Genomic DNA, 23,934 nt, shown 5'->3' on the forward strand with positions numbered 1-23,934 from the left:
CCACTCTTCCATAAAGGCCAGATTTGTGCAGTGTACGACTGATTGTGTCCTATGGACAGAGTCTCCCACCTCAGCTGTAGATCTCTGCAGTTCATTCAGAGTGATCATGGGCCTCTTGGCTGCATCTCTGATCAGTCTTCTCCTTGTTTGAGCTGAAAGTTTAGAGGGACGGCCGGGTCTTGGTAGATTTGCAGTGGTCTGATACTCCTTCCATTTCAATATGATCGCTTGCACAGTGCTCCTTGAGATGTTTAAAGCTTGGGAAATCTTTTTGTATCCAAATCCAGCTTTAAACTTCTCCACAACAGTATCTCGGACCTGCCTGGTGTGTTCCTTGGTCTTCATGATGCTCTCTGCGCTTTAAACAGAACTCTGAGACTGTCACAGAGCAGGTGCATTTATACGGAGACTTGATTACACACAGGTGGATTCTATTTATCACCATCAGTCATTTAGGTCAACATTGGATCATTCAGAGATCCTCACTGAACGTCTGGAGTGAGTTTGCTGCACTGAAAGTAAAGGGGCTGAATAATATTGCACGCCCCACTTTTTAGTTTTTTATTTCTAAAAAAAGTTTAAAATATCCAATAAATTTCGTTCTACTTCACGATTGTGTCCCACTTGTTGTTGATTCTTCACAAAAAATTACAATTTCATATCGTTATGTTTAAAGCCTGAAATGTGGCAAAAGGTTGAAAAGTTCAAGGGGGCTGAATACTTTTGCAAGGCACTGTATCTATCTATCTATCTATCTATCTATCTATCTATCTATCTATCTATCTATCTATCTATCTATCTTTGTGTGTGTGGATAAATATTCACAGGCTGTGGTATATGATTACTTACACCAGCCCCATACACAAAAAAACTGTGATGCACTGTGTATTCTGACACCTTTCCATCAGAACCAACATTAACTTCTTCAGCCATTTGAGCTACAGTAGCTCGTCTGTTGAATCGGACCACACGGGCCAGCCTTCGCTCCCCACGTGCATCAATGAGCCTCGGCCGCCCATGACCCTGTCGCTGGTTTACCACTGTTCTTTCCTTGGACCACTTGAATACTGACCACTGCAGACCAGGAACACCCCACAAGAGCTGCAGTTTTGGAGATGCTTTGACCCAGTCGTCTAGCCATCACAATTTGGCCCTTGTCAAACTCGTTTAAATCCTTACGCTTGCTCATTTTTCCTGCTTCTAACACATCAACTTTGAGGATAAAATGTTCACTTGCTGCCTAATATATCCCACCTACTAACAGGTGCCGTGATGAAGAGATAATCAGTGTTATTCACTTCACCTGTCATAATGTTATGCCTCATTGGTGTAAATACTAATGCTACTTAAACCTGTTTTAAGTATTTTTAATCCATCACGAAACAGGTTAGGACTGCATCTAGTAGCATAAGCATGTGTTTAAAATAACAGCTTTTACTTCATTTACAGTGTAATCATATAGGAAACAGCTTTGAATTTACCATATTGGTAAGTTTTAGGAGTTACAATTTGTTCTCTTCAATCTTTTGTTCATTACAAAAGTTGCTTTTTTAATATTGTTTTATGTTCATCCAAAAGAGTCACTGGCATTTCTTTTTTCATATTCACTCCTAACAGCTCAGCAAACAAGAATAGATATTAAAACAAACATCAGCTGACAGCAGGCTTAAAATAAACAGATAGCAAGCGGCACTCCGGCTGAGCGTTATCTTCATGCTCAGGGAATTTCAAAACAAGAGTCCCACAGCACCGACTGTTCCTACTGTATCACTTCTTATATTGGAAAAATGAAAACTGCTTCAGTGAAACCCCTGGACACCCAACTCTAAGCTCCTCAGACAACTCAGTCTTCTATGAAGGCTTTCAGCAAGAGCTGTCTGTGTAAATGTGTGCCTGTTGAGTTAAAGGACATTCGTGTGCACCGATTTAGGATGGAAAGGCCTGGCTTGTAACGGACATTCCAGTTTATCCTAAAGTTGCTCAGTGGGTCGAGGTCCAGGCTGTGTACATGCCACTAGTGTTCCTCTTCATACCAGGTATTAGCAATGGGTGTGGCTAAAACATCTAAACTTTATAATTAGGAGGAAGGTCCACTGTAATTTAGCTCTGTATCAATACTACAACAGAGATCCGGGGTTTGAATCTCAGCAGACTACCCAAATCACTCACACCTCCTTTAATGTCAGAAAAAATAAAAAGATATGCTGACACGAGTGATTACATATTTGTTATTGATTATTCATTAATCATCAGTTATTTATTTCTCTTTAGTAACTACTTCTTTTTGGGTCATTGTGGGTCTAGAGCCAAAAAGGCAGGAATACACTACTGTGCCATTACACTGCAAGTCATTACTCACTTATGTCTAGCAGCAATTTAGGAAAAGGAAACTGTTAATCATGACCAAAGGCAAGGTTAAAACCAAATAATGTGGGTTCTCTTAGTGCTATGTTCTACTTTCAATTTAATTATTGTTAGACTGTATTAAATTATGGTGAACAACTAACAAACAAGCTGTGGTGAATAAACAGTTTCCATAATACATAAATAATGTATTTTAATAAATTAACTATTTTTTCCTGTAGGTTATAATAGGTTTAGTACAGCTCGGAAACACTGGGCTCTAGATAGGAATACATCCTGGAGATAGCCACATTACATTGGACCATAGACAAAACTCCCCATAGATGGCGATTAGAGGCAATGTAAAACCCAGTTTTCAGGCCTGCCCTCTTGTCAGTGGAGATCAGATTAGATCAGATCAGAAACAAACTGATCTCAGTCAATATCTTTTTTAAAGAGAGAGGACAGCACTTTAAAGAGCAAGGACAAACTCTGCAAAGGTACAGTGCAATGATGAATATTAATCTATTTCACTTGCATATTGCAACCATTTGAAACCAACTATATTAACGATTCTTTTTATACTTGACAAGTGTCAAAGTAATTGAACACATATTTCATCAGCCTATTGCTCTAGAATTATTAAGCATACATTATTTTGTTAATTTGCCCAGTCAGTGAGTTGTAAAGGCATTGATTTGTAAAATGCCCTCAGTAATATAATCTATTATTGTGGTGTAAAATGTAAGCTATGAAACAATTGAGATTTTCTTTATCGACTGCTGTTGCTATTTTTTTTCTCAAATAACAACATTTAGCAAATTATCTTTCCATATTTTTCCCCGGGCATTTAACCAAAAATCAAATGTTTTTGTTGAAATATACACATACACCACAGTATTGATGATAACTGGTGCAACATATGACAAAGGAGCTAAAACAAACTGTTTTATAGACTACAGCATAATAACACAACAAAGATGGGAATTGTCAATTGTCAATCAGTTCAAAAAGAAGATTTCTCAAAGCAAGATTGCAAATAATTTGCGTTATATTGAAAATAGTGGGTTTTCACCATCTACCATACATAATAATATGAAAAGATTCAGGGAATCTGGATAAATCTCAGTCTGTGTAGAGCAAAGCCAGAAACCACTTAACGTGTGACCTCAGAGGACATAGCACCAGAAACCGTCATGTTGCGTGTTAATTTAGAACAAATGGGCTCTGGAGTACTTTTCAGAAAACCTCTACTGCAGTCCACCTGGAGTACTGGAGTACTTTTCAGAAAACCTCTACTGCAGTCCACCTGGAGTACTGGAGTACTTTTCAGAAAACCTCTACTGCAGTCCACCCGGAGTACTGTAGTACTTTTCAGAAAACTGTTGTCACAGTCCACCACTCAAAGAAATGCTTCCTTAAGCATTACATTAAGAGAAAGTCCTACATGAATTCTACGCAATTCTAAGACTAAAAGCTTCTTTTGGGGACAAAAAGTTCTCTGTGCCATAGACAAAGAGAACCGTTTGACTGTTGAGCAGCTGAATTCTTGTATCAAGCAAGAATGTGCAAAAATTCCACTTGCTTAATTGTATTTTTAATAACAATTAGTAACTTCAGTTTCTAAACATTAAAAAAGTGTAATTAATACAGTGGGGCCAAAAAGTATTTAGTCAGCCACTGATTGTGCAAGTTCTCCTACTTAGAAAGATGAGAGAGGTCTGTAATTTTCATCATAGGTACACTTCAACTGTGAGAGACAAAACGAGAAAAAAAAATCCAGGAAATCACATTGTAGGATTTTTAAAGAATTTATTTGTAAATTATGGTGGAAAATAAGTATTTGGTCAATAACAAAAGTTCAACTCAATACTTTGTAACATAACCTTTGTTGGCAATGACAGAGGTCAAACGTTTCCTGTAAGTCTTCACCAGGTTTGCACACACTGTAGCTGGTATTTTGGCCCATTCCTCCATGCAGATCTCCTCTAGAGCAGTGATGTTTTGGGGCTGTCGCTGGGCAACATGGACTTTCAACTCCCTCCACAAATTTTCTATGGGGTTGAGGTCTGGAGACTGGCTAGGCCACTTTTTACGGAGTCACTCCTTCGTTGCCCGAGCGGTGTGTTTGGGATCATTGTCATGCTGGAAGACCCAGCCACGTTCCATCTTCAATGCTCTCACTGATGGAAGGAGGTTTTGGCTTAAAATCTCACGATACATGGCCCTGTTCATTCTTCCCTTAACACGGATCAGTTGTCCTGTCCCCTTTGCAGAAAAACAGCCCCAAAGCATGATGTTTCCACCCCCATGCTTCACAGTAGGTATGGTGTTCTTGGGATGCAACTCAGCATTCTTCTTCCTCCAAACACGACGAGTTGAGTTTTTACCAAAAAGTTCCATTTTGGTTTCATCTGACCACATGATATTCTCCCAATCCTCTTCTGGATCATCCATATGCTCTCTGGCAAACTTCAGACGGGCCTGGACATGTACTGGCTTAAGCAGGGGGACACGCCTGGCACTGCAGGATTTGAGTCCCTCTCGGCGTAGTGTGTTACTGATGGTAGCCTTTGTTACTTTGGTCCCAGCTCTCTGCAGGTCATTCATCAGGTCCCTCCGTGTAGTTCTGGGATTTTTGCTCACCGTTCTCATGATCATTTTGACCACGGGATGAGATCTTGCGTGGGGCCCCAGATCGAGGGAGATTATCAATGGTCTTGTATGTTTTCCATTTTCTTACAATTGCTCCCACAGTTGATTTATTCACACAAACCTGCTTGCCTATTGTAGATTCACTCTTCCCAGCCTGGTGCAGGTCTACAATTTTCTTCCTGGTGTCCTTCGACAGCTCTTTGGTCTTGGCCATGGTTGAGTTTGGAGTCTGACTGTTTGAGGCTGTGGACAGGTGTCTTTTATACAGATAACGAGGTCAAACAGGTGCCATTAATAGAGGTAATGAGTGGAGGACAGAAGAGCTTCTTAAAGAAGAAGTTACAGGTCTGTGAGAGCCAGAAACCTTGCTTTTATTTATTTATTAACTTATTTTCCACCATAAATTTTGTCTCTCATAGTTAAAGTGTACCTATGATGAAAATTACAGACCTCTCTCATCTTTCTAAGTAGGAGAACTTGCACAATCAGTGGCTGACTAAATACTTTTTGGCCCCACTGTGGTCACTTAGTAGTAAACATGCATCTGTCCCAACTTTCCCTGAGTGTGTTGCAAGCATAAAATAAAAAATGTGCTTATAGTTATAAAATACAACGATCAGTGAAAACAATGGAAATTATTTTATTGTTCCTTTCTCAGTTAAATAAAGTGTTAAGAGAATGAACAAATTAGACCTTCATTCATTTGTCAAAATGTCCCAACTCGTCTGGAAATGGGGTTTGTGTAATAATATTTTTAAAACTGTAAAACAAATGTCTTTTTACGGAAATTGTTTTGTCTATGTGTAACCATGATTTCTAATTAAAAATAACTGAAGCTTAGCAAGTTTTAAATAGGATAAGCTTTGCTAAACCTGGTACATCATATTCTTATATTCTTCATGTTTTTGCTCCCAAGATTAATTGTATATATTACCAAAAATCTCTGTTTCTATGTGATTTTCAAATAAGATAAGATAGCCTTTTATTATCCCACAGGAGATAATTGCAACGTTACAGCAACTTTCAGAATACAAAAGTATAATACGTGTTTATACATATATTAATAAAATAATAAGTAATAAGGTATTGCACATGCTTTAAGTTTGCTTTAAATGAGTGCAGATATAAAAGCCAAATAATGATTGTGATGGTGATTGTCTGTGTTGGGGGTGGTGTTGGTTTTAAAGCAGCAATATACTGCCCATTTTGTATCTGTATTCATCTTCAGGGTTTCCAAATACGTTGGTAATAAGTTTCCAAATACGTTCTTTTTAAGGAAAATATACTTAACCTTCATCACAAATGGCACTTTTAATGCACAATTAATCTTTACTTGTGTAAATGTAATTTTTACAATATTGCACTAAAATGTTATTCTTTTTCAATGCATCAGTCTTCTTTCTATGCCACCAAATCATGTCTCATCAATGGTCTTACTGTCACTTACTGTCTGCATTTTGCACTGCCTGTTTAAACTTTTTCACTGTACTTGCAGTTCAGTTGGATAAAAGGGGTTTATTCATCACATTTCGAAATCTTAGAGATCAGAGAAAGCTGATTTATTTTTATGAGATTATCTTGATCTTGGTCTTATTATTAGCTTTTCCGCTTCTGTGTGGTGATATGGATTACTTTCTTCTTTTGGGAATGGATTGTGGATATGATTTTAAATAAGGCTCAACTAGACATTTACAAGCCACTATCCCGTTCTGATTATAAATTCATAGTATCCATCCATCATTTTTCTACAGGTCAGGGTTGTAATGAGTCTGGTGTCACCCACAAATGCTGGATGCAAGGACAGGGCACTAATTCATTGCAGTGCATTACACACTAACCATGACTTCTAAATCAAATGGCAATTGCTTATGACCTTTTAAAAGCAACTTTTATTGTTACACGTTGTCCTATATTTAGAACTGACCATATTTAGAAATGACCAAAAAGGAAATAAACCTTAATCGTGAGATTAGCTTTCCTCTGGAGTATCTAGTTAGTCTATTGCAGAACAAAGAAACATAGCAACTAGGGCAAAATGTACCCTCTTGTTTCTAAATTCTTATTGGCTACATCCTGATGGCACCTAATATAGTGCACAGATGTATGTGTGTCTGCCCTGCGATGGACTGGCGCCCCATCCAGGGTGTTACTGTGTGCCTTGCGCCCATTGAAAAGCTGGGATAGGCTCCAGCAACCCCCCGCAACCCTAATTGGATAAGCGGTTAAGAAAGTGAGTGAATATGGGCAGATCTGAGTATTTTATTATTAAAAGTCTAGACGTGTGGTCTTTGTAGCCTGCTTTAAATTAGTTGAACCTAAAGTGATCATGAATTGTTGACAGTGCCATGTTCTTGTAACGGGTCCTTGTAATCTGCCAATGAGATCAGTGGGGTGCCGCTCATCCTTTGTTCTGGGTTTCCTTTCTGTCCTCTTTTTTTGAGAACTTGTTGTCAAAGGCACTCTGAGCAGCTCCGCATTTTGTGACAACCAGTTTTTATTTCTGCTTCATCCTATTTCTATCCACTTTCTCTCCTGCGGGCTGTGGATGTTTTTTTATGTCTTTCATCTGTTAATTTGTTTGTTTTGGGAATTTTGGCCCTTAACCCACAGTATTGTTCTACCTTGATTAACCATTCTGCAAATTGGGTTAATTTTTAATTATTGCTACACTCTGCACCTCAGCGGTGAGGCGCGACCCATTCTGCTTTGCTTTAGTTTTGCTTTGTATTTGAGCATAAAATGTTCTGTTCTGCTGTCACTGCCACACTCATCAACATGCATGACACAGCGTTTATTCTAGTATTCTCTAAGCCTGGAGCTCATTTGCTGTATATACTTCTTCTTTAGATAGTCTTTTTTTTCTATGCAACTGATCTGCCAATGGTCTATTTCACATGACCACCTGTGCCTGTTCTGCAGTAAAAGATTTTACTGCAGTAACAAAACCCCACCCAACTGCGAATCAAGGAGTACATCCCGCAGTCCACTTATAGCAGGCCAGACTAATAATGCTGTCCTGTAATGGGATGGATTTTTTTTAACAGCACAGCTATAAAAGAGCACCCGTCCTCTATTACTAACAACTATTCTGGAGACATGACATAAAATTAGCACACTATTAAGAAGAAGTATCATAAAAACATGGTTTAAGCATGCTCTTTAATGCCTTAATTAAATAACAAAATGCTTGTTCTTCTCCCTTCTACCAGAACATGCTTCATTCACTTGCTAAAATGGATTTTTGAGTACAAAATTTACAAGCAACTTATGCACGACATTGTGTGATCATGTTCGTGCATATTCCTGTTACATAACGTGACCTACATGTAGTGAGATAAATTGCATTATTCAAGTACACCATCAAGAGTACTTCACATTTTTATTTTAAGAACCCAAGCTTTGAGTATGACAATAAGGATTATAATGAAGGTTAAATGATGGAGGGCTGAGCTTTTAAGGTTTGTGCGGAAAGCCGCAGAAGTGGCAAGTCGTGGCATGAATGGTTGATAAATATTTAAGAAGCTGCAAAAACAAAGACATTAAAAAGCAATTAGAGAGTCCATGAGCCTACAGACATGAACAAAGCCTTCAATCATATTCAGGATCAGGATTTAATGTAAACATGCTGTGAAAAAAGCTGCGTAGGTTCTAATTTCTCAACCTAATTTCAGGTCATTAATACATAAGCAAATCAATAACTGCTTACAACAATAATTATTGATTATATAATGCAATTTTGGATCCTTTAGACAACATAATGACATGCTCAGTTGCCAAGTTGCCAAGCTATCAAAAATTAAAGGAACTATGGCTACCCTCAGATTAGGGCTTACTGCCATTTGAGGTAACATTGAAATTGCTAATAAAATGTTCTACAATTGTACACAATGTACCCTTTCACTTCATCTTATTTTCATCAATTGCTTTGTAGTGGTCAGGGCCGCATAAGCTTTGCTTCCACAGGGAAACACTGGGCACATGGCAGGAATACAGTATACAGGGTGCCAGTTCATCTGGTGCTCAGGTGGTGCAGCCAGCCTACCACTGGTGCTAATGGCCGACAGGTATCTATACACGATTGGTTATGTAAGGGAGGCATGGAATGGACAAAGTCCTGTGATGCATTGGTGTCCTGTCCAGAGTATTTCTGCCTTGTACCCAGTGGTACCAGGTGGACTTGGACCTGTTACAACCCTGAGCCAAATTGTTTTGCTTGCACAGTAATCTCCTAACCCAATTATGATTGTTTGACAGTTAGACCCGACTATCCAGACAAATTTCCCCTTAGCATTATTGTCTTCTTACTGTCTGCTTTTTTTTACCATGATGCATCCCATACATTCAGTATTTGGAAGTAGTAGTAGGAGTTTGTTTGTTCTTTCAGTGTCTCTGAGGTTTTCCTTTGGGTATTTAATTTTCCCAAACCTCTAAAAACATGCTACTCTATATTGCCCATAGTTGTGAAAGAGTATAAATGACCGTTGGTGCACTGGCATTGTGCCCAGGGTTTTATGCTTTTGCCGGGCCCAGCATACCCTGACAGGTCTGCAAAAATTAAATTGCATGGGATGTAAATTTTTTGTAAACTTAAATATGAAATCATACTTGCGATTTCTTTGGTTTAGGACATTTTAAGGCCGCACATTCATAAATTCCAATTTCAGAATTGTTGATGGTGCATTTTTGTTGATAACTGCACCTAATATGTGCTCAAAGTGCCCATTGAAGATGGGATTAGTGGGTGGTGTTAGAATCTTAGCTGGCCATACTGGCACATGACTCTTGACTGAGCTTAGAGAGAGTTTAGTCAAATGGATTTGCACTTAGACACACTCACTGGTTCATAACTTTTGCCCAAGGGTATGTCATGACTATGCCTTTATAAAATCTCAGTTTCAGTATCCAATATCATAAAAGTGGAATGCCAGTAAATTACCCAACATCAAACGTGATATTTTTAGTATTCATTAATGGGTATGTTGTAGTTAGTGCAAAGCAGAAAATCACTTTAGACTGGTTGCCAATTTCCTACATGGCACTGCACACTTACCTATTTACTTACTTACTGACAACCAGGATCAGTTTAGAGGAGCCAGTCTATTGGATAAAAAGGGGAAAAATCATGATCACAAAACCAACTTCCCACAGGCAGTGATCAGATGTGAGGACCAAACCCCCAGGTCAAACCCCCATCAAAAATTCTAGCAATGCATAGATCAAGGCAAGAACATAAAACAAATCCAAGTTTTGAAGGCTTTTTTTTCCTCAGGTCTTAATAATTTTAAAGCTGAAAAACCTTGGACCTTCTTACAATTGGCTATCTAGGCAAATTTGATCTGGGTGAAATGGGCCTTGGTCAGGTTGGTAAGAAAAAACCCAATAGTCACTTTAAATGTTCTGTGCAGAGATCGGAGAACCTATTGGTTCCAACCAACCATCTCTGCAGCACTCCAAAACTCTGGCCTTTATGACAGTTTCAAGATAGATGCAGCTGTTTAGTAAAAGGTGTATGACCGCCTGCTTAGAGTCTGCTAAACAAAATTACTAGTTTTCTAGTCTAAAGAGATGATTAAACTATTTGGGGTAAACATTAAGCACCAAATCTGGTAGAAAATAGTCACCTGGCTTATACAGTACCATCCCAGTGATAGAACATGTTGGTGGCAGCATCAGCAATGGTGGAGAGGCCGAAAAGATTTGAGGGTCTGGAACATCCTTCAAAAAATTCTCCTCGACAGTACAGTCAAACTCAGACTGAGGTGGGAGTTCATCTTATAACATTATAATGACCCAAAGCATACAGCCAAAACAACACTGGCTTTAGTGCAAGTCTGTTCAATCTTCTTGAATGGCTCAGCCAAAACCCAAATTATACCCCATGGAACATCTGTGGAGAGACCTACAGATGGCAGTTTACAGACACTTGCCATTCACTTTGACTGAGCTTGAAAGCATCTGCCATGAACAATGGAATAAACCTCCAAATGTAGGAGTTTGCAAAGATGTATCCAGAAAGACTTTCTTTAAAAAAAGACTTTGATTAAAGGGTCTGAATACATTTGTGAACAAAAGTAGAAAAAAATTCTTAATAATGTCACTGTTTGGTACGGGTATTAGGAATTAGGAGTCATTATGCAGCAATTATTCATCACACATACTTAGCATTTGTAAAAAGAACATTTGTGACATTAGGCCAGACACTTATGTCAATCAAGTGAGTCTGGCTTCGCAATCAGTATTCCATTTCATTCCAAAAATGTTTAGTTGGGATTAAGATAGGCCTCTATGCAGGCCACTGGGGTTCCCCCACACTAAACTCATCAAACCATGTATTTATAAACCTCTTTTTGTGCACAAATACATAGTCATACTGGAACTGAATAGGATCTTCCCTAAACTGTGAAACAATATTGGAAGCTATACTCCTGGTTATTGAAAAGTTTGTCCACATACTTTTGGCCTAATCATGAATGCCTAGTTTCACTTTAGTTGCATCAGCAAAAATCTAAAGAAATAGGAGCAGATAGGAAGACAGGTTTGTTGGTGCAGTGGGGTTCAGCTACATTCTGAGGAGAATTCTGCAGCAGAAATCAATGAACAGCAGTAAGATGGAGCGTCCATTATATTAAAAAAAAAGCTGCGGCTTGAAGACTTATTGCATTACAGCTGCAGGATTTCACTAGATATCACTTACAGTAAAGCTATCACAACATGTACCGAATATTACGAGTTGGTTACAAAACATCGGGAGCAGCCCCGGTTCTGGACTGCTTTGCTTGGGGGGGCAGTAAAACCTAATGAGGGGGCATGTTGATAGTCATGTTTTTGAAGCCAGAAATATATTCAAGGCTTGATTTGTGCATGAATGATGACAGCCAAGCTATTGATACTGGCTTAAAGTGATGTATGAGGTAAAGAAATAAAAATGTATGTTTTCGAACTTAAACTTAAAACCCAATGATTAAAAAATACATGTTGATTATGTAAATGGAGAAAAAAGATTATCTAATTGTATTTCATTTTAATACGCCCCCTTAATTAAATTGCCATTACTAATAGAACAACTCTATTTCTTGAAAGGCTTTAATACAAATTTAAGTCAAAGCTGACAAATGTACCTACACACAGACTGAGAATATTCAAACGTGGAAATAGGAATGAGTGAGAATATTTATATTATTGGGAAATATAAAGAAAACAAAAGAATACTAATTCTGTAAAAAAAAAGTGTTTACCAGTATACCTGCCTCTCGCTCACACTAACAGAACATATACTGCCGAACTGAACTGTTTGGGGCAGTCTGCCGATTTTTATATGACTCAAAGAGCCAATCAGGAATAAGCAAGGAAATATCTTCACACTGTAAAACAAAATGCATTTTTGTGATTGGTTCAGAGATAATTTTAAAAATAGCCGTTGCTTGCATTGTGCTTGGGGGGGCAAAGACACAATTTGGGGGGGCAATGCCCCCCTCAGCCCCCCCCAGCGCCGGCCCTGATCGGGAGGTACTATTGGAATATTACACACTCCTGAGCCGCAACTGGTCCTAGAGTAAATTTTTTCATGCCTTTTTATTGGTTCTCACCAGTTTCTTAAATACTTACTTACTTTTGATTGGTTTTTAATGATTTAATATAACATTAGCATCTTCTATGCATCTTCTAGCAACCCGACATAATTTCGTCTATCCACTGGGCTTTAAAACCTATTTATAGCCCAGGTATATAGTATTCCAATTATTATCTTCTTAACATGTGTTTTATTTGCTTGTACGGTTTATGTACAAGAATTGCTACATACATTAGTCTTTCATAAAGCTTTCAAAAGCATTACATACAGAATATATGAAGTCATGCTGGAAAAAATATAAAATAAGCCCTCCCCCTTTTTTCCCCTAATATGTTTTCAGTGACGGAATTAGAAACTATGTGTGGGCATGATTTCCAAACTGCCCATATGTCCGGGATTTGGTGTTGCTCTCTACAGTCACTATACAATGTGCATTTATTTACTACCCTATATAGGTCTTGTGTTTTCACGCAGCACAATTAGGCACACACAAAATAACCATTGGTCAAACAACTTCACAATCAACATTCTGGGCACCACAGCAATGGGACAGTAGTATATGGTGTAGGAACAAAGCTTCAATAATGTCCAAACGTAAATGTCTTTTCAGTTCAATTACAGAACATTCCAAAAAACATTCCATTTTATTCACAGCTACAGAATATTGCACAGTAAGAGAACACTCATCACAGCTGGGCTTCAGTAACAGAATACAAATTTGAACTTGCAGATAATTTTATACCTACTTAATTATTAATGAAGGATTTTGGAAAGGTTTAGATCTTTGTATAAGTGTGTATAGGCTCTTTAGCGCACTGACAAATTTCCTATCCAAATTATTAGGCAAAAAATAGACTTTTTATCCACCAATAGACATAGCCGAGATTCGAACCCTTGATCTCAGTACTAATGGGCTAGGGTATTTTACCACTATGCCACCCAAGTGCTCCAAAAATTGTAAACATGTGATTTTCTTTACTCAGATTAACATGTTATTGATAGGTATCATATCATAATTTAGCTGGCATCTGAGCACATGAAGGTATACATCACCTAGGAATGGTACAAAACTATGATTTCCTACTATGAAAGTGTTGTGATACTATAGAATCCCTAGAGATTAATTAATGCTCTATCATTAAATACTTTTTATGCCTAATGAGTTAAAGGACCCAATCTGGTTACTCCTTAAAGGAAGTGGTACCCAAATATGAAATTATAATTCATTTAGGCTGTAATGTAAAATGCTATGAAAGTAATAATTTAGAGACAAGAGGAAGTGAAAACCTTAATCTCTGTTAAAATGTTAACCTTCTAGGATCACTGAATGCTCATTGTTAAAAAGTAAAAACTTCCTTTTAGCTCTCTTTATCCATGACAGCACTGATATAAATGCACCACTTGAAGTTAGTGGTGGAAGTTAGCATGGCTTGTGGGCCCTATACAGTGAATGTACCCATTAGGAAGCCATTTGGCATTCAGTCTATTGTGCCCATTCAAAACACTGCTGTCACAATTTGCCAAACCCCTTTAGCGCAGTTTTAACATTTGTACTAATGTAAAATTCATGCAAATTTTAGCATGTTTGCACAAAATGCACAGCATTATAAACTGCAAATCAAAACTCAAGTAACACTCTGCATGTTTTAAAACACAGTGTAAAAAACCCATTGTGAAAAAGTTGGGACATGGTGTAAAATCAGGTAAAAGGAAGAATCTGTAATGTGTTAATTCTCTTGAATTTGACTGACAATGGTAGAAAGAAAAAAATTACAATGGTTTCACTGATCAACTTCTGTGTATTTAACTTACAACAGAGGCAAAATAAGAGTGAAAAAATATATAGAATTTTTAAGTTAGAGCTTTTTACAATAAGCAGGTGAATTGGTAAGAGCTTGGGTATAAAAAGAGGATCAGTCTTTACTAGCAAATATGAATCATGGCTCAGCATCTGAAAAGTAAATTGCCAATCAATAAAAAAAAAAAAAAAATTCTTATTTCAAGATTGCAAAAAATTCAAGTCTTTTGCCATCCACTGTACTTAACATTGTGAAAAGATTCAAGAAACCTGGGGAAGTCTTAAGACCGTGTATGGCAAACCTTTAAGCTCTCTGACGTATTGCATGAGACACTGTCATGCTGCTGCAAAAAATATAGTCACATGGATGGACTTGAAAGTACTTCAGAATACTGTTGTCCCTTGACACAGTCTACCGTTGCGTCAGGAAATGGAAATTGAAACTCTAATACACAAAGAGAATGCAATTTTTACTGTGCCCAGGCTCATCTCAGATGGTTCAAAAGACGTTGTAAACGTGTGCTGTGGTCAGATGAGTTCACAGTTTAGCTTGTTTTTGGGAAAAACGGACATCTGTAAGCCAAAGGATGAAAAGTAATCTGTAAAAGCCGTAGCCTAGTGGTTAAGGTACCGGACTAGTGATCAGAAGGTTGCTGGTTCAAGCCCCACCACTGCCAGCAGCAGCAACCCTCAAGATCTATACAGGGGTGCATCAGTGCCCATGTCATGGGTGATTTTCATATGTGTGAAGGTACCACTGATGAGGAGGCATACATTGGGATTTTTGAGAGACATGTCCTGGAAGGTCATGCTAGAAAATGCCAGGCCCAATTGATGTATGCACTACAACAGCGTGGCTTTGTAGACACAGAATGTGTCAGGATCTGTCTCCTATTAAAAATGTATAGTGCATCATGAAGAGGAGAATCAGACGATGACAACCATGGACTGTTGAGCAGCTGAAGTCTTGTTTCAAGTTAGAATGGGACAAAAATCCCACTTGTAAAACTGCAACAATTAGTATCCTCAGTTCCCAAACCATTAATAAGTATCATTAATTGGAGGTGCACAGGGGTAAACATGCCTCAGTGCCAACTTTTTGGGGGTTTGTTGAAGGGGTTGAATTCTAAATGTGTTCATGTTTACAAAATACAATAAAGTTGATCAGTAAATACATTGGAAATCTTTACTTTCTACACACTACTTAAATGCACTACATAATGTTCACTCTACAAATGCAGTACTTAGTGTCCACAATGCAAATGCATTACAAAGCGTCCTCTATACAAATGCAATACATAGTGTTCAATATTAAATTGCACAGCATAATGTCCACTCATACATGGTACATAGTTTTCACTATACATATGCATTTCACATAAACCAACTAAACATATGCACTACATAGGGTCCACTATCCAAGTACACTTCATACAGTCCACTATACATTTGCACTGCATAATGTTGACTATACAAATGCACTACACAAAGCACCACATACTATCCTCTAACAAATAATTCACACAGTGCCCAGCATCACATACTCTCCACTATGCAAATGCACAACACAATATCCACTATACAAATGCACTAGATCAGGTGGCGCAGTGGTCTCTTTTGCTAGCCCATCACAGCTGAGATCCAGGTTCAAATCTTAGTTGTGCTATTAGACGACCAACCGTATTCACAAACATGACGGACAATGTCTGGTGTGGGGTGTGATGCCCAAAGCCCTGCAATGGATTGGCTTCCTGTCCAGGGTATACCTGCCTTGTTCCCAGTGTTTACTGATACAACTGTGACCTTGACCAGGATTAAGCAGTTTATAAACAACAAATTTGTTTAACAAGTAGCTTGCAGTAACACATTTGTACCACATAATTCTCTAAATACCCCAAACCAGTTACATACTTAACCTTTAAACCATGTCGTATTTCATCATACTGTTGTCGTAAGCAAGCAACTGTTGTCGTTTATTAGCAAAGCTACATTTAATGTTTTACCATATGGCTTTCCTTTGGGTATTCTGTTTTCCTCACACCCCTCAAAACATGTTCATTTTATTTGCCCCTAGATCAATGTGTGTCAATGTGTGTTTACCCTGTAATGACGTATGTGTGTATATACACACAGTCAACAAGCGCTTTATTATGCACACACATATAGCACATACATTCACTCAATATTTTACCTGCTCTTAGCATACAGATGAGCTTGTTTGTATACAATTACTGACTGTAGCTCATTTTTTGCTCTGTAAACTTTGCCACCCCCATTCCCCATGCATCAGTGGAAAGTGTTATACTGGTGGTAGACCATTCTGATAACAGAGTAGAGAAGGATTCTTTCTATTACATTTGACTGTATACCAGCATGAAAGTGCCCATGGAATGCTATTTTCAATAACTGAAATATAGAATCTCTATTTATAAACATACTGTATGTATAACCCATTGACAATCAGAATCAATTAAGGGTTTCTTGTTAATATTAACCTGAAATGCGTAAGTTCAATCATGAAAATCAGAAATAAAATGTGAATATATTAGTAGATGCTCAGAATCATGAGTCACCATTTGGTGAAATAAAGCAGTAGAGCACTGCAGATCTGCAGCTGCATTAAACACACGTTCAATACATTTAACAGTTGGAGCCCAAACTGTGCCCACCTGCCTCGTACAATAGCTGACAAACAATAGCATATTGTAAACCCACACAAAAGACGCATTTTCCACAGTGTCTGCTTAAAAGGCTTTTAGCAACGTTTGTAAACATTGAGAAGAGCTGGGGGTTTCCTTCCTCTCTCACAGAAGACATGACTTTAGTTTTATCCACTGCGTCATACTCAGGGAAGGACCAATTTTTCATTGGTAAGGTACACACGTAAAACGTAATTCACTGAATGGGGTTTACAGACTTTTTATAACTGTATGTTGTATGTGTTGATTTGAAAAGTTAAAGTGTTATGTTTTTCATTTAATAAATGCAAGGTTTTATCTAACAATAAAACCTTAAAAACAGTGATGGAATTGAAATATACACCTAAACACATATGTACTACATACAGTAAATAAAGTATGGTTGACAATGGTGATGCAGTTGGTAGAGTGGGTGCTGTTAAGTGGCATAGGACCTGAATCTGATCCTTACCTCCACTCACAGTCTGTGAGGAGCTTTGCATGAGCTTTTTATGTCCATATTGGTTGGTGCCCTTAGGTGTAAGTAAGCTGACTGAATTTTAATTTGTGCACAAGTAGCACACAAATGAAAGATATTACTAGACCTCATGGTCACACAGCTGGTAGAATGCGTGCCACAAATTATAGGTCATGGGATCCTGGATTTACTTCTCACCTCCAGTTTTACGTTTTACATTTGATCATATGGCTTTCCTTTGGGTATTCTGTTTTCCGCACACCCCTCAAAACATGTATTTTAATTGCCCCTAGATGTGAGTCAATGTGTGTTTACCCTGTAATGACGTATGTGTGTCAAGCGCTTTATTATGCACACATATAGAGCACATACATTTATTCAATATTTTCCTAGCTTCAAGCACACAGATGAGCTTGTTTGTATACAATTACTGACTGTAGCCCATCTGTTGCTTGGGAAGTGTTATACGGGTGGTAGACCATTCTGACAACAGACTAGAGCAGGATTAACAAACATTCTGTATGAAAAAGAAAAACAGCTTTAGTATTTTACTGTCCACCTGCAACTCAGTGTATATTGAGTTGTACGTCTCACCCTGGCCATAACCTGTTTCGGCGCCTTCCATCAGGCCGACGCTTCAGCCACATAAAGACCAGAACAACCAGGCTACAAAGAAGCTTCTTTTTCCACACTCCACTGTGCTCATGAACAATTGAACACTACAGAACTTGAACTACAGAATCTTTGGGACATTTGCTCATCTACAAATGACCTATTTAACTTATATAATGACTCGCAACCCTGCTACACTGGTCTTTCACATTCATTTCATTTCTTATTTATATATATATATATATATATATATATATATATATATAGTTTTTATACTGCACAGAACTCTGCACCTTTAACCCATAATGTGAATTACACATGCTTATTGTTTACAAGTATGAATGTGTGTGTGTGTGTGTGTGTGTTTAAGACTGTCCTTATTGTATTTATCGTGCACTGCTAGCATCTGTATAACCAAAGTCAAATTCTCTGTATGTGTGAGCATACTTGCCCAATAAAGTCTGATTCTGATTCTATTATAAGCTTGATTTATATAATACATTGGTGCTATGTGTATTTTTGGATGGCATCCAAACCAATTTAAAGCCTTTTTTTTATTACTATTCCAGATTATCCTAAAAAACATACCTTGAATAAATCCTTTCTGATTCAGAGGATTAAAAAAAAAAAAAAAGCCAAAGCGTTTGACAGAGAACATCTGCAGCACAGCTTGTAGGTGTGACGCTGCGTTTTATCCGGCTTGTTTTTCTATATCTGCCTAATTTCGGGCTCGCACATAAATGTGAATCTGGTTGGATCGTGATGCACTATAATGCGCTTATAGCTACGTGAGGATTTGATCTCGGTTGGAATGATGCTCTGTCAGTGCGGGTTTCTCCCATCCACCCACGCACAACAAGACCCGCCCATCACCCACCGCCCATCACCCACAAGACACGGGTACTAATTAACGCCTCCGTCACGTAAATACACAAGGGCTGTGGCCGCTTTTTTCTTTCTTTTAAAAAGAAATAAATAAATCCTATTAACCTTTTTGTTTTACTGCTTGTAGCATTCCAGTAAATACGTTTTTTTTTTTTAAAAACGATTGTCTCCCTCCATCATCAAGGTCCATCCTTATTCTGTTTCATCCTCTATGTCGCAGTTGGCACAGCATCCGCTGGCATAGCAGCCACTCCATCCTCACAGTTTGTGGACCAGCATCATAGCTGGGTTTCTTTTAAACGACATACCAATTCATTTACTGATCGATGAGTATTATTTAGAACAAAAGAGCTTGCTAATGAAAGGCGTTGGCTTCGATTTTGGCAGTTTTGCTGTAGTGCTGAGAGAACATGATTGATGGGCATACCAGCAAATTAGCTCTTTATAAAAATGCTCACGCCAAACAATACGATGTTCAGAACATCTATATGTACTATTAGATGCCAAATGTTTGATATTATAATCAAACTTTAACTGAATATAATTAAATATATGAGTGGTATTGAATTTTAAATAAATACCCCTGCATTGCATATACGCTGCGCTATTCAAACGAAACTTCATTTCCTTTGACTTTTGTAATGTAAGTACATGAAAAAGAGCTTGTATGACTAGTAGAATATGGCAGCAAGTGATTGATCCATTTGGGAATGATTTTTTATAACTGTATAGATTTCGTACAGTACACCAGTCAGTAAATATAAGATGTATTTCTTATGTGACAGCTCGAAATCGAGTTGGTTTGCTGCATTGTCAGCAAAATATGTAAATAATGAGTAAAAATCAGGTACAGAATAACGTGACGTTTGATCGTATTGAAACCTGCACTAGAGAATGCAGTGGCTGTCCGTGGTGCTGAAACGCAGAATCCGCCCACATTCACATCGTGCGCATACCGCATCCACCGTATACAGCACCACCACCTTCACATCCTCAAATCCCATCATCAAACTCAAACCAGTTCACCAAACCAGCATCTAAATACTATTTTCATCACGAAAACACTATCCAACCATGCAGTCGTCAGGCAATTAGTTTTACGCAGTGACAAAATCACTCCTCATACTGAGAGTTCACCGTTTGCTCAGTGTTTTTTAATCTTATAATATAACAAAACATGTTACTATTTACTGTCCTAGATGGCTAAGGTACAAAGATACAAAGAATGAAATCTTACCTGCTAATGTGCGCTGTTGACCAGCTGACTGACCGCTTTGAAGCTGCTCGTGCTGCCACTGACTGCCTCTAATGCAGCTCCTCTTCAGTAGAGCGCGCGCGAGAGAGAGAGACAGCGCGAGAGAGAGAGCAGCCTTGCTCGCGCCGAACATGGCCGCCGCTTTGACGTCAGCTCCTTTTAATAGCAGTGTGGCGCGAGGAGGGTGGGGGGGTGTGGTGGAGAACTGGCAAAATTTACCCCCAGTTACAGCAAAACTGTACTACTGTTAATATATTACAACCTGGGACAGCATGAAAAATGCAAATAAAATAAAAAATGCAGTGTTTCTTACATTTACTTTGACTTTTATTTGATTGCAGACAGGATGAACCAAAGATATTTCATGTTTTTTCTGCTCAACTTCATTTCATTTGTTAATAAACATCCATTCCTGCATTTCAGGCCTGCAACACATTCCAAATAAAGTTGGGACGAGGGCAATTTAGGGCTAGTAATGAGGTGAAAAAACTAAATAATGATGTGATTCCAAACAGTCAACAGGTGATTGTAATCATGGTTTGGTACAAAAGCAGCATCAAGGAAAGGCTGAGTCTTTGATGAGAGGTCCTCCAGTTTGTCAACAAATGCATGAGAAAATTATTGAAATGTTTAAAAACAATGTACCTCAAAGAAAGATTGGAAGGGATTTGCATATTTCTCCCTCTACAGTGCATAATATCATTAAAGGATTCAAGGAATCGGGAGGAATTTCAGTGCTAAAGGCCAAGAGTGCAAGCTTAAGCTGAATGCTTGTGATCTTCGATCCCTCAGACGGCACTGCATCAAGAACCGCCACTCAACAATAGCTGATATAACCACATGGGCAAGGGATTATTTTGGCAAAACTTTGTCAAGCACTACAATACAAACTTTACTGTGCAAAAAAGCAGTTAAACATGTCCAGAAGCGGCATCGACTTCACTGGGCTCTGAGGCATCTAGGATGGAAATGTGTATTGTGGTCACATGAATCAGCATTACAGGTCTTTTTTGGAAAAAAAATGAATGCAGTGTGTTCCTGAACAATAACCATCCGGACTGTTGGGGTTGTATAATGTATGGCATTCCTTTTATTTAAATGATTTTTGAAATGGGTTGTTTTTTTACTGGAACACATTTCTTCCTTACATTACAATCAATGACTCTGCTTTTGAATGTTAATGAATTTAACAAAGATAGCCTTCCTACTTACTTAGACACTTCTCAGTAAATCCCAGTATGGAGCTGCTTGGCAGCTACTATAAATCAGACCAAAATATTGCACTAGTTACTGATCCATTCTTTCAGCACCAAAACAAAATAAGATGTGATAAATTAAGCATTAAGTTTATTTTCTAGAAATCTAGTATTTCTTATGACCAATACATATTATACCTTTAGGGTTTACTGAGTTGGTAGTTGTCCCAGCATGAGATGTTCTGAAATAATCAGGTTTAGGTAGTTTATATGATGTGGTAATATGAGAGCAATAGAGTTTATAAGTAATAGGGTTTGAGAGAAGAGAAGTAAGACAGAAAACTAAAAAACTGGAACCTTTCTTTAAATTCAATAATGAAATAAATTCTGAAAACACTTCACTCTTTTTCCCAACTATATTAAACATGGCTTGGTAAAACCCCATCATCATCATAATTTCCATTATCTTAAAAATGTCATTGTTGTTTAAGTAATACAGTGCTATCTTGTAAAGACTTTTTATAATTATTCATATTATTGCTGTTAAGTTACAATCAGGCAACCAAAAGCACATTTTACTGTTAATATATTATATAAAAGATAAAAACTGCCATTTTATAGTAATTGGCACTGGTATATCGTTACTAAATGTATTGTTAGAAACCAGTATACACAAACATGTCTCTGTGTCTAATAGCATCCAGCCAGTCTGGTGGAATTAATGAGACTCAAACTTAAGACTTAGCTAATGTATTAGACTGCTGTACCACCTGAAAGCAGCTTCACTAAGAACTCTTAGGAAGGCACTTAAGGGAACTCTTAATGATTCTTTCACAGCACTTTAAAAGGTTCCCTAACTGGTTCCATTTAGTACCAAGCCCAGACTCTGTATTTAGATTGTTGTTTAGCTTTAATTAAGTAATCAACTAATACCAGTTTTAAATGAATAAATGAAAATGTAATTAATAGATTTGATTAATTTAGATTGTTTTGTCATTTACTGTTATTCATAAGTAACAACAAAACTGATGATAACAGTCTGGATGGTCCTTTTTGTCCTTGGTCTGGAGTACATGGCATCCATTTCTTTCAAAAAAGACCTGGAATGCTGATTCGTCTGACCACAATACATGTTTTCACTGTGTGATGGTCCATCCTAGATGCCTCCGAGCCCAGAGAAGTCGATGCCGCTTCTGGACATGGATAACATAAGGCTTCTTTATTGCACAGTAAAGTTTTAAGTGGCATTTGCGCATGTAACTCTGTATTGTAGTGCTGGACAAAGGTTTGCCAAAGTAATCCCTCACCCATGTGGTTATATCAGCTATTGTTGAGTGGCGGTTCTTGATGCAGTGTCATCTGAGGGATCGAAGATCACGGGTGTTCAGCTTAAGCTTGAAATCTTGGCCTTTACGCACTGAAATTCCTCCTGATTCCTTGAATCGTTTAATGATGTTATGCACTGTAGAGGGAGAAATATGCAAATCCATTCCAATCTTTCTTTGAGGTACATTGTTTTTAAACATTTTAATCATTTTCTCACACGTGTTGACAAACTGGAGATCCTCTGATCATCTTTGTTCATCAAAGACTCAGCCTTTCCGGGACGCTGCTTTTGTACCAAACCATGATTACAATCACCTGTTGACATCACATGTTTGGGATCACATCATTATTTAGTTTTTCCACCTCATTACTAGCCCTAAATTGCCCCCGTCCCAACTTTTTTTGGAATGTGTTGCAGGCCTGAAATGCAGGAATGGATGTTTATTAACAAATGAAATGAAGTTGAGCAGATAAAACATGAAATATCTTGGGTTCAAACTATCTGCAATTAAATAAAAGTCAAAGTAAATGTAAGGAACACTGTGTTTTTATTTTATTTGCATTTTCCACACTGTCTCAACGTTTTCTGATTTGGGGTTGTATAAACCTGCTTCTTACAGTGATAATGATGATCCCTTAGAGAAATCAAGGTAGAAATTTATTAGAATACATTTGTATTCTCCTTCTCTTTCCCTTTCTACATCTCTCTATCTCTTACTCTTTCATTCACCAGAGGAAGATGTAGAGAAGCAGAGAGAGAGGATGCAATAACATCCTTTAGTTTCCACTCTCTTCCTACTGAGCCTATCACTCATCTTTTTAGCCTTATTTACCTGACACTGCAGGAGTACCAGAAGTTATTGACAGTTCTTTATTTTGAACGTAGTGCAGTAGTAAAGTGGCCACTGCTGTGACAGCTAGTAAAGCAGAAATGACTTGCAGAATTTGAAATAGATCAGAGGCTCACACATTAAATTTGATCAAATGCTCAGTTTCAGAGGCTATAAGTCAAAAGCAACCATTTCAAACTGCACAAGCTATAAGGACATTTCAAACACTTCCAAGCTATATTGCCTTTAAAATGTATTACTTTTATTTAGGATTGGGCAGAGATGGACCAACTTTGATGAAAAACTTT

The 23,934-nt window shown here is 37.9% G+C and overlaps 1 protein-coding gene across 1 annotated transcript in view; it reads right to left on the reverse strand.

Annotated features, from left to right (window-relative positions):
* snap25a (synaptosome associated protein 25a) overlaps positions 1–20,365 on the reverse strand; it is a 49,500-nt gene extending 29,135 nt beyond the window's left edge. The window contains exon 1 of the mRNA XM_063002053.1: positions 20,257–20,365. The gene's annotated coding sequence lies outside the window, so the exon portion shown is untranslated. The remainder of the gene's footprint in view (positions 1–20,256) is intronic.
* Positions 20,366–23,934: the final 3,569 nt, after the last annotated feature.

The sequence above is a fragment of the Trichomycterus rosablanca genome, chromosome 9 (genome assembly GCF_030014385.1).
Source record: "Trichomycterus rosablanca isolate fTriRos1 chromosome 9, fTriRos1.hap1, whole genome shotgun sequence".
Classification (NCBI taxonomy): domain Eukaryota; kingdom Metazoa; phylum Chordata; class Actinopteri; order Siluriformes; family Trichomycteridae; genus Trichomycterus; species Trichomycterus rosablanca.